This window comes from Gymnogyps californianus, chromosome 1, assembly GCF_018139145.2.
Source record: "Gymnogyps californianus isolate 813 chromosome 1, ASM1813914v2, whole genome shotgun sequence".
Taxonomy (NCBI): Eukaryota; Metazoa; Chordata; class Aves; order Accipitriformes; family Cathartidae; genus Gymnogyps; species Gymnogyps californianus.
Genome location: NC_059471.1, coordinates 137181758 through 137198688, shown reverse-complemented (window position 1 = coordinate 137198688; position 16931 = coordinate 137181758). Strand labels below are relative to the sequence as shown.

Below are 16931 nucleotides of genomic sequence, written 5' to 3'. Positions count from 1 at the left end.
CTTTGCCTCACTGCTGCTGGGCGATGCCGGCAGCGGCGGGGACCGGGGAAGAAGGGGCGGCCTGAGGCGGGGGGGACACGGGGCCGAGTCCTGCCGGGGATGGTCCCTCTCCCTCTCCCGCACTCCCGGTGTGCTTGGCGTGCCTAGCGGCTCTCGCTGCAGAGCCAAGCCGCTTGCCGTTTAGCCTGAGCTCGGCCGCACGGAAGCAGGGCCGGGCAAGGCGAAGGAGAGGAGCCGAGCGCGGGCGGCCTGAGCTGGTCCGCATCCCCGGGCAGGCAGCCTCCTCCCCGGGTACGCGCGGCCGCAGCCGCTCGGTGCGAGAGGCGGCAGAGGGGAAGGCAGAGCAGAGGCGCTGCTCCTCCCTCCCCCGGCCGGATATATAGTATCAGACCCAGAGGGGGAGGAGAGGTTTGTAATTTTTTTTTCTTTCTTTCTTTTTCTTTTTTCCTCCTCCTTTTCTTTGCTGGGAGTTGCTTGTGTGCTAGGGAAGGTGGGGGCAGCGGTTTGGAGCGAGGAATTGGTCGGAAAAGCGGTAATTGAAGGTAACAACCCGCTGGGGGACACTGGGGGGGCAGCAAAAAAAACCCAAAAACAAAACAAAACAAAACAAAAAAAAACCGGGGGTGGGGGAGAGGAGGAGGCGACGCTATGGAGGGATGATGCCCAGGAGGCGAGGAAGGCGGCAGAGGGAGCCGGCCGGGGGCGGCGGGGCCGGGCCGGCTGCAGCGCCCGCGGCTGCCGCGGTGGCGGGAGGCTCCGCCGGGGCCGGGCTGGGTCGGGTCGGGTCGTGCCGGGCAGGTACCGCGGCCCGGGGGCAAGCCCCGACCCAGGGCGGCGGGGCAGCGGGGAGCCGTGCGTGGCCGGCGCGGAGCGGGCGAGGGGGGCCGGGCCGGGCCGGGCCGGACCCCCCGGCGCTGGGCGGTGCCCCGGGGGGAGCGGCGGCCCCAGCCCAGCCGGCGCTTCGGCTTCTCCTTGGGAGAGTTCAAGCCAGAGTGCAACCTTGTGAATGAGGAGAGGATGTGGTGAGCGGCTCCTGCTCTGTTTCACAGCGGGGTTTGCTCCGGGTAGGGGTAATCTTCAGTGCTATGCAAAAAAAAACCCCCAACCCCCCCCCCCAAAAAAAAAAAACCACCAAAAAAACACAAAAAGCAAGATCTAATATAATTTTAGGGGAGCCTTGCCTTTTTGTTTTCCCTGCTATTAGGCCCATACATTTTTTTTAAAGAAGTGTAGTATTAGACAGCAATAGAGTTTTAATCGTATGAGGAGGGCTCTTTATTCTAAGCCTAGGTGCTGTTTTCTGTGTCTTGATTGGGAAATTACTGGATACCCCTGCTGACCACCCACCCACATGGCACCACAAAGATTTAACCCGAATTTTGTTACAGGATCCTGTGAGGATATCCTCGGTTTTCTAGAAACTAGAGACACGTGACCTTGTCTTGTCTTACACAGTCCTTTACAGTAATGTTGTTACTCAGAACAATTTGCTTTTACGTGTTTGCCTTGGAGCCTTTTAAGGGCATAACTAGAGAGATGAATAACTAATGACAGACCATTATCTTGCAGTGGGAAGCAGTAAAACTAAATCGGAGTTGCTTCATCCAGAAATATTGCACTATAAATTCAGTCAAACGACTAGTTTTGCATCTTCGTTTAGACTGAGATTTTGCTATCTGTGAAGGTCATTATTAGCCTAGAAAAATGTACTAAAAAATCCATATTTGCTCTAATCCTGGTTCACTTGAATTTGTATTAAAGTAAGTGTAAAATTGAACTATTAGGTGAGCCCAAAGGTGCAAAAAAAAAAGAAAATGCATGGCCTTTCAGAAGCTTTCAATACCAAAGCTTACATTCCTTTGGCACATTACTTTAGAGTGTAACTTTCTGCGTGTGCTGGCGTTCTGGGAACCTTCATCTCCACTTGATAAGGAGCTGATGGCAGTTCAGAGATCTGCTACTGGAGTTTGTTTTCATTTGCATCTACTGTATCAAAAGCATCATCATTTCCTGCTTACCTGTAATGTTCTTGGATAGGAAAGTGTAAGTTCTGTTCATTACTGTATAATGTACTCATCTTCTCTTTAAAGTAACTGCATAGTTTAAAAATTACACTGATAGTTGCTTTAGAGAAGTTGTAAAATCCCAGTTATAATGTAGTGCTTTATTGTGTTCTCTTCCTCTGATAAACTATAGTTTTGTAGAAACACATTTTTAAAACATTTCCTCTGTGTTTTGGGGTGTTTTGGGGTGTTTGTCTAAGTTAAAGTCACCATAAACTTCAATACATAGGTGATGAGAATAGAAAATTTAGGGGGAGGGAGAGATGCAGTCACTCAAGGGTATCTGAATTAAACATGAAGCAATAGCAGATTTAGGCCAGCCTTTTACTATATTTAGAGGATGTTTGAGGATGCATCTGATACTGTAACAAAGCTGCAAATTCCTCAGTTCTGCCAATTTGGGTTTCAATTCTAATCCCTATTAAGGCTTGTTTAAATTAGCGGTGGGGAAATGTAGTTTTAAAACTTCTTGAAGACCATGTCAGAAAAGCTTGAGTAAATAAAACCCATAACATGTCAGCTGGGCAAAAAAAGAAGAATCTAGAGATAGACTGCCAGAAAAGTAGTAGGGAATGGCCTGTTAACAGAGGCACAAAGTTTGCAGCTCTGTTATGGAGGCAGCTTTGACTGATAAAGTTCCCGTGCTTTCCCCAAAGTTCAGATCTGGCAGACCTGGATCTTGGGGGGGTGGATGGGTGGGTGGGGGAGGTTGGGGAGGTGTGGGAGTGCTGGCAGGGAGAACATGGGTAACGACAGGGCAGAAGGATTGTGGCAGGGAATATGGGTAACATGACCAAAGGCACAGAGACTGCCATTTGGTCTGCATGATGCAGTAGAGGAACATGAATGAGTGGCCAATGTCTTCAGAAATCTCTCAGATACTGATGATTTCAAGTCCTGCGGCAGAGTGTAGATCCTTGCTCCAAGGGGGCAGTCTGCAGCATTAGACTGTCATTGTAAAAAAACTTTTCAATTTTTTTTCCTTACATTCCATGTAGGAAGCTCCTAATTCTGATCAATTTGCCAGGTTTTTTCCCCAATGACAAGTAATTTTGATCTGTACAAGGGACAGATCACGTAAATGAGGGCATAGGGAAGGAGAAAAAAAAACCCACATGTTTTGAAATGGGAAAGGGAGTAGAGACCCCCCCCCCTTTTTTTTTTTTTTTTTTTGTTATACCACAGATCTGAGTAGTTCATAGAAGCTGAAGGCCAGTGGAGAGTAACTCAGTGAGGTTGCGGAAACTCTACTGATGAGTGCTCGACTCATCTGGGGACTATTGCTTATTTTATTATATTGTTTGGTTTTGCTGTGTTTGTAGGAAAATGTTGGGAATAATTGCTGCAGAGGATAATGTTAGCATTGCTCTGTAGCTGCATTATTATCCCATTATTACTATTAAAAATTATAGCATTCTTATTCCCTAAGGGTCCTGGGTCCACAAAGGAGGCTTAAGAAATGAAAGCTTGAATATTACAATGCTGTCCGATGAGATTAACATTATCTAAGTTACTAGCAGTAGGTCATGGAAAGAGTTAGGCATCTCCACGCGTACCTAGAAATAAGTATCATCTGAAGCACGTTCACTTCCCTGGCTCAACAAGCTATTACACAAAGGCAGTCCTTGTCTGGGAGCTGCTCACCTGTATTAATGTGAAGCTGTGCTGGAACTAACCAAAACTTGCCTCTCTGCAAGGCAAAGGGTGTGGTTCAGCAGTCATTTTAATTTGCCATGAATGTGGGCTCCTGCCAAAGGGTCAGCCTGCCTGCCTCACCTCTGGCTATGCATTCCTGATCTCTCGCTTGTGCTGGTACTATCGCTGGTGGCCAAATGCAAATCCGCTCTTGTTGTTACTGTTGGCCTGTTTTTCAGTTGGATGAGTTCCTGGGTCTGACTCAATGCATGACTAAAATGCACCGAGGAGTCAGCAGAGACGTGCACTTGGGGGAAGAGCGGGCTGATCCTCATCGCACTTGGTAGGAGCCCCATTTGGACCAGATTAAAACGATGACAGACCTGCAGCCTAACAAGCTCGCTCAGTGCTATGTTAACACTTCTGCATGGCTTCCAGATCGGGTTTGGCTTATATCTGGCCAATTTGGAGAGTGAGGAGACGTACCTGTCCGTCTCCAGTCACCTGTGTAGACATACTCTTCAAGGGCCTGATGAACCCAGTGAAAGAGGAAACTTGAAGGACGAAAAGTTGTTTTAAATACCTGTATTCTTGAAGGAGGTGGGGCCTTACTCTGGGATGCTAAAAAATTACCTCCCTCTGCTCAGGATGTAGAGCTCTGAATTTAGGTTTGGGGTCAGTTCTGCCACTGACCCAATTTATACCCTCACCACCACTCCTGTTGCTTCTAAGTCTGCCTATCTTGTATTTAAATTGCAGACTACTTCAGCTACAGTCTCTCTTTTTTGCTCTGTGTTTGCACATGGCCTGTGCTGATAAAGCCCAGGTTTGTGGCACGAGTTCTTTATTGCTGTGATGATACCGACAACAGTAATTTCTCAGCACGGGATGGTCATAGCCATAGGGAGCAGGCATGGGGGAGCATTTCCCTAGTTTGCTCTCTCTTGTGAGGTCTCCTGAACTTCTGTGAATCAGTCCCCGTGGACTGCTCTGTAGTGCCACCATGGATCACCATGCACTTGTAGCATCTCAGCCCTCTTTATACGCAGCCATGTCTGGCAAAAGTTCATTTTCATTTGTTATCACAGCAAAGAGTGTACTACAGTGGATGCTTTGTCTTTTATTATATTTTTTCCATTCAATTTTTGAATGGTAAGCCTATAACTCATATTTTTTTAACACCATCTGAGGTAGACATTTTGTCTGTGGTTTTGTTTTTTGTTTTTTTTTTTTCTCCCAATTCTCATGTAATAGTGCTTTCAGGCTTTCTTTAGAAAATGTAGTTGTCTTTGGGTGATATACAGTGTTAAAATTACAGCTAATTAGGTCTTTACAGAATGAAATAGTCAATAGTAGGATCTTGTGTGTAGGCATATAATTAATGTTCTATTGGTAATTATTGGAAACTGGAAATCCCCTCTCCCTCAAATCTCTGGCTACATTCGTTTTTGTTAAAGCATGAGGCATATTGAAGGTTTGGCAAAAATACCTGTAATTTGACTACAATTGTGTTCAGTTCTAAGCTTATATTAGCTGTCTTCTGCAAGAGTTGCTTATACGTGTGTTTCTCTTTGTGTGTACCTATGCTTAGGCTGTTTCAAGTGACTGGAAATTGCATAGGCTCTGTTCTTCCACCCATGCTCACAGAAAAAGATACCTTGTACCACAAAAATACGCTATTGTGTTTAACTCCAATGTTTTCTCCTTCCTGAAAGTAATTGTGGAGCAGCTGTGCTCATAAGAGATGCATATTATAGGTTTTCCTCATACTTAATTTCATTTTTAACCCATCATGCCAGTATCCATCACCTATATCTGCTTTGAGAAGCAGTAAGTTGTCCCGTGGCGTTACCAGAACAAATACAAAACTTCATGACTGTTTAATGCATGCAAGAATGGCAGGACTCGTCACAAACCTGGATGCTTACAATTTAATTTCTAAAGCTGTCTTTCAGCCTTGCCTTATCCAAGCCCAGATGCACATTTTATTGTGCCCAAAGGTAAGAGGTAATTTTACCATGGGGTGTTCTCTGGAAACAAATGTAAGTTTTTGATTCCAGGTTTGAATGGCTTGTGTCCACCTTTATAGCAAACTCAGTTTTCACTGCTGTTTCTGCAATGCTGTATAAAATTGGGGACAGCTGAATTGATAACTCCTTTTTTTTTTTGTTTTACGTTCCTGAAAGCAACCATAAACCCCATTGACTGAAGGTAAGAAAGATTCCCTGATTTCATGTAAAGAATGTGGATTTATTTTGCCATAGATGGTTCAGGAGGGCCTTTTCTTATTCAGGGGATGCTGAATATAAATACACTGTAGTGTCACAACCCTCTCTAGAATATTCCTTCAGAAACTACCTTGACACTGTGAGTGAAATTATGAAAATGTAAATTGATTGCAATTTTGTAAACAATGCTATAGATGAACAATAAGGAAAAGATTTTTACAAAGCTATACACTTATATTGTTTAAAGAAATGGAAAACAATAAGTGTTATATTGACAATGAGTCAATCAGACCTGTTTCTGGGGAAAATCTGCAAAGCAGAGATGATATGTAGAAAAGGTACCAGCCCTTTTCAGGAGCATAATTCCTACAATACACCTTAGTAAATCCTAAAAGAGAGATTCTTAATTAATTCACAAAATGTGTGGGTATTAACAGAGCACAGCAGTCTTCTAAAAGGTTCTTTGAGATGGGTGTACCGTGGAGTTAACAATGGGCTATACAGATGGGTTTGATAGTAGCCAGAAGTGGTACCATTTAATGATTCATTGGTGGTATATGAAATTGCCTGAGTCATCTTTATAGGTGTACTGTGATATCTCAAAACAGAGTTACAACTGACTTTAACTAGTGGTGTGCTACAGCTGATGGAGCACGCAGAAGACGACAGCCTGAAGCTAGCAGTTTTCTCAGTAGCAGTGGGTCTTTGCTTCCTAAGCACAAGTAACAATAATTTGGAGAAGGTTGTAGCTGCAGCAATCAGCACTGTTTTGACCAAACACACATCACTCATTTGGAAATATACTTTTCTGTTACTGCTCTCGTTGACATATGAAATAATTTTTTTGCCCGCTCTCTTTGTTTTGAGATATAATGTGAATAATTGTGCTTCTCTGAGCTTTGCTCCCCATTGCAGTATCACTCTATGACTAATGACACAAGGTTATTCACCATTTGTGAAAGTTTGCTTGGTTATGCAGGATTGAAACATCTGAGATGCGTCCTTCATCACCAAGGCCTTCAGAAACAAGAGCTAGTGCTGGCAGCAGAGGTCTGTACTGGAAGGCAGGTGTTTGTGCCTGGATTCAGCACTGGAGCTTTCAGTAATGCTCCCTCTTAGATATCCCTACTTATGTCAGAAGTAACACGTTCAGAAGCACCTCCCAGAAGCAAAGTGGTCATGATCTGTGGTGAACAAACACAGTGCTAGACTACTGAAACCAGGAGCTCTGCCTGCTCTGTTCCTGGTCAGGACTAGCTAACACAGAGGTGGTTTTGTGGCTCCTGTCAGATGACCACCCGGCTGGTTAGCGAGTATCAATGGCTTGCGATGGGCTGGGCTTCTGCAGTGAGGCAGAAGCAGCTTGGAGCTGGGATGAAGAACGTGAGTGAGTGAGCTTTGCTGGTCCTATCCTGGCTTTGTGGCAGCCAGCAAGGTCAGCTGCCGCTGGCTTTCTCAAGTGAGGCGAGGAAAGAAGAGGAGGGGAACCGCTATCTCTGCCAGTATCCTGCGGAGCCGCTAGGATGGCGGAGCCAGGGACTGCCGCAAATCTTTTCAAAACCATCTGCTTTTACCACCTGTCATTGCTTATTCACAAACACGCAGTCTTATTGGGCATTAGTATTAAAAAATCTTCCTCTTCAAGTATAAAAATAAGTAAGTTTCTCCTGAAATTCCCCTGTTATGTGCCCATAGCTCAAGTAGGGGACTATAGAAGTACACTGTTGCTTCTAGGGAGAAGGGGGGAGAGAGAGAAAAGGACTTGCCTGCCCAACATAAAACACTTTCTGATGTACACGCTCACAGTGCTGTCAATGGGACTTATTTTTGTTATCAGCTGGTCTGAAATGGATGGCCTGATTCTGTTTAAACCTAATTTTAAGGACAATTTTGAGGGTGAAATTTTGTTACAGAAGGAGCCCTTAGCAAAACTTCTATTGCATGCACTGACATCAGCTTATTCATTGCTTCTAGCTTTAAGTCAAGGGGAATGTCACAGTCCAGGACTGCTTCTAGATTTCCTTTGGCTATTGAACTGAATGTCATTGCTGTAAAGCACCCAACTCCTTTGTTGGACAAAAAAATTATGAAGAGACTGAGACTGTTGGTCTCCAGGCCATTGATAAGACACCCGAACTCTCATGTATTCACATTTCTAAATTGAATGTGACAGACAGGATTATACCCTTAGTTAACCCTCACTTCATATAACTGCAACCTCACTGCTTTACTTCTTTCTGATCCTGCAGACTGCAAAGAAACAATTTGCTTGCTTTTCTGACAAAAGATCTGTTTATGCAAACCTGGAGCTCTGATAGCCATGTAGTCTAACGTTGCATGCAGTAAATTCCACTTTTGTCCTGTGACTGCAGCTGGAACTTCTCAGCCTAGCTCTTTATGTGCCCTATGATCCTTTCTCCAGTAACACACATTATTGCTTTGATGTAGTTCTGCTTGTACTTCCCTATGGAGCCATTCAGTTTGCCATCTGCGGGAAGAAATGAAATCCCAGATCAAGACGTTACTGACATTGAATGACACTGTCTTCTATCAGTGACCTCCTTCAAGCCCCCATTGCTGCTATCTTTATTAGATACTCCAGAGCAAAGTGACTAAGCTAATACACTCCTCGTATGGAACACAATGTCAGTGATCTCCTCTGCACTTTTTTTTTGTGCCTTTGTTTGCATCTGAAATAAACTTGATGACACTGTTGCAGAGAGGAGAGGGCAAGGAGCCCAGAGGTACCAGGGTGTTTATACCATGCTCTGTTGTATGTATCAAAACAGCCATCAAGCCTTGCACCTAGATGCAGTAGTCAAACCTGTCAACTCAGTGGAAAACCTTCAGGGTTCTGCAGGTAACCAGTAACTTTTGCCATAACACTGTCTAGCTGTAGTTTTAGTTTTCCTTCATTCTTATGTTTATGTTCAGTGATTGCTGCCTTGTCCCATGTATCCTCAATGCAGCCTGTGGGTTTCTACTATACTCGAATTCAATGTTGCAGGGCATCCTAAACAATATATTGATTTGATGGGAAATGTTGGATCTTGATGCATTTTTCAGTTAATATTTTTTTCATCTCCCCTATTTCCTAGTCACTGTGTTCTCTCCCAGGCATTTTGTTTTGTTCCTTTTCCTAGTTCTGCCATCACTAATCTGACAGAGGAGATAAGGAGTCTAATTGTGTCCTTAAAGACTGATTTCTTGCCTGAGATGTATCACTTCACCTTCATTTTGGCCTGTCACTGACTCTTCATTGCTGTGTAGCGTCAGGCAAACTGCTACCTATGTATTAATCCCTGTGACTCAGAAAAGAATTTAACCCATCTCCACCATGTTCTGAAGCTGTCTTGTATTTATGGTAAAATGAGTGCTTTACAGGCACCTGGCTCAAATCCTGCATGCTGCTGTTTGCTACAGGGTCAAAGTCAGTTGATATGCGGAGAAGACATGTTCAGTTCCTGGTACTGGAATGTTCCATGCATGGGGCATCAAGTGTTTTGGTCCAGCATTTTTTTTTCAGCTGAATGTTTGTATTGGACCATATACAACTGAGATGCAGGCAGTTGTTTATCTGCAGAGGGTAACACTGAATTCTTTACTAATGGAAAGCCTATTGCTTTGGCTAGCTCAAGGTTTTTCAAGAACTGATTAGGCATTGCTTACTGCTGACGAACTCACCCACAAAGAATTTCCAGCAAGGAAACTATATGCTTCCAAGATGATGTGATAACATCCCATATTTAAAGATGAGGTCTCTGGACTCTACCAACAGAGTAATACTGTTGAACCAACCGCATATGCAAAACTAAACTCTGATCTGACAGCAAGTCAAGCACAGCATACAGATGCATTAGCTGCTCATACTACACCATTTGAAGGGCGGGTCTTACTTCTCGGGTTCCTCTCAGAAACCTTTTGCCTAATGTTACACTTACTTACTGCAGCTTTGGTTTTCAAGTAATAGATGTTTGTATTTCAATAGCTACCTTTCTGCTGGTGAATCATAAACAGGCTGAAGTTGCATTAATACTGAACGCATTTCTGTCGTCTTTTCTGAAAGGCTAGATTTCCCCCAGACCAGGATAGTGACATATGTAGGAGGACAGGTTGCTTTGTGACTGCCTCTGCTTTGCTCTTGAAGTTAAATATGATTTTAAACTTCCAGTCTTAAAGGTTATAGGCTGACACATCTAACTATCAGTATTTCACCTGAAAATTGGATAGTCATGTTGAAAAATGAAAAAATAATATGCAATGCCAGAGTTTCCATCGCTGACCATAGATTGCATCCTTGAAGATGGGGAAGTTCTTGCCTTCTGAAGCAACATAATCTGCACTTATCAAAACTCAAGTACTCTACTTGTCACTAACATTTCATTTCCATGGCAACCTACATAACTCTTGTTCTGGGAGATGAAGTAAGGTGATCCGGAGGCCTTCGTAGGAGCTTGTCTCTGATCTAAGGTTCATGTGTTCAAAATGTTAAAACAGTCACAATACTGTAAAAGTAAAGCTATCTTTCATTAAATGACAGGGTGCCTTCAAAGAGAGTAGCTCTCTTATTTTCCACATACGCCTACACCTAATGTGACTAATGTGATTGTGACTGTGAGCTCTTAAAGTGCTATACAAATAAAAAGTGGAATTATAGAAGTAGGTGTTGTAGCATTCCTAGATATATAGCAGGAAACTTGTATCTTGTCTCATGGGTAACAAGAGTAAGCTAAATTTATTACATCTGATAGTTGGAAGTAATCAAGACAAGAGAATTCTTTTTCATGTGATGCATGCAAGTCCTTATATGTATTTTTACTCTAAACTTATATTTTTTTCAGTGTGTTGTCTGTATTTTCACTCTAGAGTAGCATTGGCAGCATTTGGTGCTTTGCTCTGTGTAGCTTTGTATAAATATCACCCCATACTGCTGACTCATTTATAAAATAAAATGGGCACCTCCTTGCACTCCTTTTTTCTCTTTTTATCTGTCTTTCTGTCTTTGAAATTCTTATCAAGAAGGTTGTGTGCAACCTTGTGTCCTGTCCATGCAAAATATAGTGCCCAAAATATCCTGTCTGGGATACTTTTAATCTAAAGTGCTCATAATTGCCAGCAGCAGCTTCCTTTAAATGAATTATAGAATTTTCACTAGGGTGTCCCATAGGTAGTTGGTTTTTTATTCTGTACGGTGTTGTGCAAAAATCTTACGAAACCAGAACTTTCCACTTGCACCAATAGAGGTATTGCATCTATTTGACACTTGTTTTGAAGGTTCGGGAAGATTAAGGCCAGGAAAATACATTAAGGATAACTATAATTCTGTGATGAAAAGGTCATACTTCATTGCCTTATCTTTTTAAAATGACATGTTTTCCATACTTTATGGATATTTACCTTCTTTTCTTTAAAAAGCAAATTCTGAAAGAATCTGAAAAATTAAGATAAGATATATCAGCTTTCTGTTTTCTTTGTCCTCCTATTCATAAGTTGTAAACCTACAACTGTAGAAGCCACTTTTTTGTGTTGAGCATTTCTTCATTGATTAAATCATCTCTTTAATATATTGCAAATAAATATTTGCTGTAGTGTTAGCAAGGGAACATATGTTCTGATGTCTTAGGATAAACATAAAAATTATACTAATATATATCCACCAAAACTGCATGATATGAGAACGAAATATGCTGGGCCACAGGTGGAGTGGTCTCTATCATCTTGAGAACATTTTCTGCCAGAATATGTTGATTTTATTGGTATAGTAAGTCTCTTGCATCTGCACATTGTGTTTACTCATATGCTTATTGGAGATATGCATTTTCCTTGTAATAGTGTGGTATTAGTACTTGAAAGCAAAAGGAGCATAGCAAAGGACACGTGTGATAATCCATGGTATGTGGAAATTAGGTAAATGTGGTAGATTTCAAATCAGATATAGAGGTCTGCCAGCGTGCCATATGCTGAATGAAGAGGAGCAAGATAGTGCTTTGCACTTGTGTTTGCCACTTCACTGTTAACAGTGAAAATGAGATTAACACAGTACAAATGCATTATATTAACACATATCGTAGGGAGTAGTGTTTAAAAACTGCATATGGTGGAAATGGCTTGCCTTCTTTTGTTCTAACTTAGCACTGAGAGTTGGCAACAGCACAGTGGGTTTTGTCTGAAGACCCCTCGAAGCAGTGCTGTAAGAGAACATTTGGGTCCTCTCGTTTTTCAACTCAGAAGCAAGTAGTGACAAGTCTGCAGCAGACCGTAGGTCCCTGCTAAATTCAGAGGAAAGGGTATGTAGCAGTCTTGCACTGAGCATTCAGGAAGATAACCTGGCAGGTTTGTCAAACAGCAGTGAGATCTAATGTCAGTGAAGTGGACTCTTACTGGGTCTCCCTCCTTCCCCTGAAGGAACCACATCCTAGCAGAATCCAAATGGAGCCTAGTAATTTTAGTCCTGTTAAGCAAGTATAAGGTCATGTGTCAGAAAGGTGAGTTATTCTTTTTCTTCATTCCTTCAGTTATTTTGGAGATACTCTTAAGGGTTGGGTCAAATGTTTTCTCTTTGTGCTGTGGGTATTTCTCGTCGCCCTGTTTTTCTCCCTTAATCAGTATTTAGAGGCCTAGTGCTCTGAAGATTTGGGTTCTCTTCTTTCCAATATCTCTGGCTACTTGTGAGAAGTACTTTTTGCTAGATGGCTGCTCATTAAGATCAGGGGGTAGAGCACTTTCCTATTTTATAAGGGCAAGGTGAGGATAAATACTGTGTTCTCAGAGCCCAAGCAGTGTGGAATTGAGTGTGTGGGCAAGAGATGACCTGTCTTGCAATGTGGCCCACTGAGCAAGAGGCATGATACATTCGTATTCCAAATATGATTTTGTACAAAAGCAAAGATTGCCTAGGAGAACATAATTAAGCAGTGCTGCACAGGAAACAAAGAACGTTTTACTCTTCAGGACTACTTAGAAAAGCTTGTTATATGCAGATCCACCAGGTTGGATGGGATTTATGCTAGGATACTGAAGGACATGGGCGATGCAATTGCAATTCTGTTATCTATGAAAAAAGATGGCAGAGAGGTCCCTGAAGACTAGGAAAAGTCTATCATTACACCCATCTTTAAGAAGAGTAAGAAAGAGGGTCCAGGGAACTATAGGCCAGTCAGCCTTACCACAATCCCTGGAAATATTATGAATCATGTCCTCAGGGAATTTGTTTCCAAATGTGAGAAGGAAGAGAAGGTAATCAAGAACAGTTGACCCAGATGTACCAAAGGCAAGTCGTACTTGACCATCCTGAGTGCCTTTTGCAATTGCAAAGTGACTAACGATGTAGATGTGGGGACATCAGTGGATATAGCATTTCTTGACTCTGACTTCAGTGAGGTTTTTGTTATCATCTCTCACTGAGGAAGCTGTGGAAGTATGGGCTGGAGATATGGATTGTTAGAGTGACTAAAAATTGTGTGGGTATCTGAGTTCAAAGGGTAGTCTTCAATAGCTCAGTGTCTAATTAGAGACAAATAACAAGTGGCCTGTGAGGGACTGGGCCAGTAGTGTTACATCTCTGTTAATTACCTAAATGGTAAGACAGAATGCACCCTGAGAAAAGTCATAGATCACCTTAAATTGACAGGAGAGAGAGTTTAATACACCAAATGGTAGAAATTCAATTCAGCTGGACTTTGAAAAACCTGAGCTTTGGGTCAACAGAAACCTCATGAAGTTCAGTGAGAATAATTGTGAAGTTCTGTGCCTATGCAGATTAACTCCATGCAACAGTACAGGCTGGGAAACAACTGGCTGAACAGAACATCTGTGGGAAAGCAATGGGATATTATGGTTGCTGCCAAGTTGAAAATGAGCCACTGATGCATTTTCATTGCAAATAAGGCAAACGGCATAGTGGTCTACATTAAAAGTATGGCCAGCAGATCAGGGGAAGTTATTATCCTTCTCAGCACTGTTGAGCACTGTGGTTCTCCAGTCAGTTTTGAGGTTCCTCAAATGAAAAGGACAATGTTTAAAAAATGGAGAGAGGATGCAACAGAGGACTACTAAGGTGATTTGAGCCATGGGACCCATAAACTATGAGAAGAGGTTGAGGGAGTTGGGCTAGTTTAGTCTGGCCAAAAAAAGAGGTTAAGGGGCAATCTCAGAAGCCTGTAACTGCTTGAAGAGGAGTTACAATGACTATGGAGCTGAGCTCTTATTAGTGGCAAATTGTAAAAACAAGGGGCAACTGTCACAAGTTGCAGCTTGACAAGTTCAGACTAGCCATTAGGAAAAAAGGTTTTTCACCAGGGAGTAGCACAGGACTTTTAACGTGTCACCCAGAGCGGTGGTGGAATCTTTCCTTGAAGTTTTTCAAGACTCAGCTGGACCAAGCTGTGGATGACCTGATCTAGCATTGGTGACAGTCCCTCTTCAAGCAGAGAGTTGAACTGGTGATCTGCAGAGGTCCCTTCCAACCAGCTTTTCTGTGATTCTAACTTCAAAAAAGTTAGAGTCTGCCCAGGACAGCAGGGCTGTGCGCTGTGGAGGAAGAATTTTGTAAGGTTGTGACATTTGTATGTACACAATGGTGGATCTGGAATGGTGGACAACAGAAGCCCCTCTTCTACAAAGATTTCCTCCCTACCATCAGCTTGAATTGTATCCATGTACAAGACATCCTTAACTTTATATGATATTATGTGGTTTTATATTGCTTAGCCATTTTCAAATTTTCTGCTCTTTCGACATGCCTTTGGGAAAACCACAATGTTCACATGACCATAGGAATCCAAGTAATTTGTATTTCAGTTGAATTAAGATTATTTATTAAGAATTACATCTATTTTAGCCATTCCTTCTGTCTTTCTAGGTCTGCTAGAAGCTGTAGAAATGTATAGAAATCTGTTGTTCAAACTAATTTGCAAAAATAAGAAAGAGAGAAAGAGACCTGAGAAAATCAGCTGTCAGGATCATAACAGATCTCTTTTCACAGATCAGTGTTGATGATCATTTGTTTGTTTTCAATTGAGTTGATTCCTTCTTTTAAATCTGACTGCGATTGTGAGTGCTGCAAGATTTAATTGAAGGAACCAACTCATGGAAAGGGAAAAAATAGTCAGCTAAAAGCCAGGATAATTAGGAGTATGATTTTATCAGTAATCCAAGGTAGGAGTGGAGACAGACAGAATGAGGTCAACGTTTGCACAAGAAAGAAACACTCAAAGTCCCGGTTCCCCAAACCCACAGCCAAAGTCCCGTTGACGGAAGCCTGTGGGTGGGAATGTCACAGAGTGTGCCCTGGGCACCAGCCCTCCCTTTGGGCTGGCCAGGAAAAGGTATTGCAGTCACATGTTGGTTATCCCTTCTGGTTTGTCTGACTCCCAGATTAACACCAATGCCAGGTGCATCAGGGGTAGGGCCATGCAGATGTGGCTGTATCACTTCAGGGCTGATTCCAGTCCCAAACCAGTTTTATTTCTTTCACTTAATGCCTGAGCCAAGAAACCCTGCAGACCTGAGATTGCTGGGACTCAAACCAGTTTAAGAGGTATCAGATCTCATTTACGTTGCTCATGATTGCGTAGAGAATGGGGCGGGGGGGGGGGGGGGGGGGGGGGGGGCAAACCAACCGAAACGTTTTATGTTCTGAATCCAGGAGGAGTCAGTTCGGGAAAGCCTGGCTTTAAACTTTTGACTTTAGCTGACATAAGCTGATTCAAGGAACAACACTCAAGTAACTAAAACAAACAAAACCTTATTTAATGTGCGGTCATGGTCTTTCATTTCCTTGTTCAGCGTGTTTCTGTGAAATACTTTTCCAAACTACGCCTATGTGATTAAAATAGGCAGTGCTATTGATTTACTGCACCCTTTTCTGCTAGAGTGGTATGCCATAAAAAATAATGATATGTAGAAATAATGCTCTGAGTAGATGTGGATTTCCTTCCTATGCTTGGTATTGCTATACCAACACTTTCCTCCAAACCATGACTGTAATTACAAAAGTTGCCATTGATCTTATATGTGGTAAATTATATCCATATTTAGCAATGAACACCCTAATGTCAAATGAAATAAATACTTGCTTTTCCTATTCAGCCCCCACCAAACCTTGATTTTCATTTCAACAAAATAATTTTATTCTTAGGAAATTTCCTTTATCAGTTTTTCAGGAAGTTGTTGCTAGATGTGAACACAGTTTTTCACTCTCAGGATTTAATACGTTTGTTGCAGCTTAGTTTAAGCATCAGCATTCGCTGTGGCAGTTTTACTGGAAAGATTCTTGGTAGGAATGTCTCTGCCTCTGCTGGATAAATTTTCACAGGAGGATAATTAGGACCTAGTCTAGATCTCTGTGGAGACAAAGATGAAAAAACTAAGTGATTTACTTGTGGAATATCTTGAAAATATATTTCAACGAGAATATGTTCCTGACAAACATTTATTGTGTCAACTTAAATCTCATTATTCATGTAATAGGAAGATGTGTACGTTCATATTTGTTTTCAATCCAGAAGCAGAAGCAGCAACCAGGGAGTAAGTGTATGCATAAGAGCTGTCTGAATAGAGAGTGTGGGAAGCAAATCAGCACCAAGAGATTAGATTTGTTCTGGTGATCTTCACTGGGGCTTCCAGATATTCTTATTTAGGCCTGGGCAGTGATAACTTTGCTGAGAAATGTCTGGTTTTTTGTGGGCTTCAATATTGCAGTGGCAATACAAATAGTGCAATGAAACAACCCTCTCTGAAGACTGCATTACTCGGCTTTCTGTTGCAGATAAATCGTGCCACAGAGGCGTGCTGTCTCCCGTGTGTGCTGACTCATTGCAGTGCCATGCTGATGCATCTCTTTAACCCCCGGGCCAGTACTAGCCCAAAAGCAGCTTTGCAGCTTTCCCCTGCAGTCTGAGCCAAGAGCTTTCTGCCAGCTGGGGAGTTTCCATACTACAAGGCATGAGAACAGAGGGGATGAGGGGCAAAATGCAGATCTCTAGTTGTTTTGTATTGACCCACA

General features: G+C 42.5%; 1 protein-coding gene across 1 annotated transcript in view; it reads left to right on the top strand.

Moving 5' to 3' along the window:
• FAR2 (fatty acyl-CoA reductase 2) overlaps positions 1 to 16931 on the top strand; it is a 159594-nt gene that overhangs the window by 189 nt on the left and 142474 nt on the right. The window lies entirely within an intron of this gene.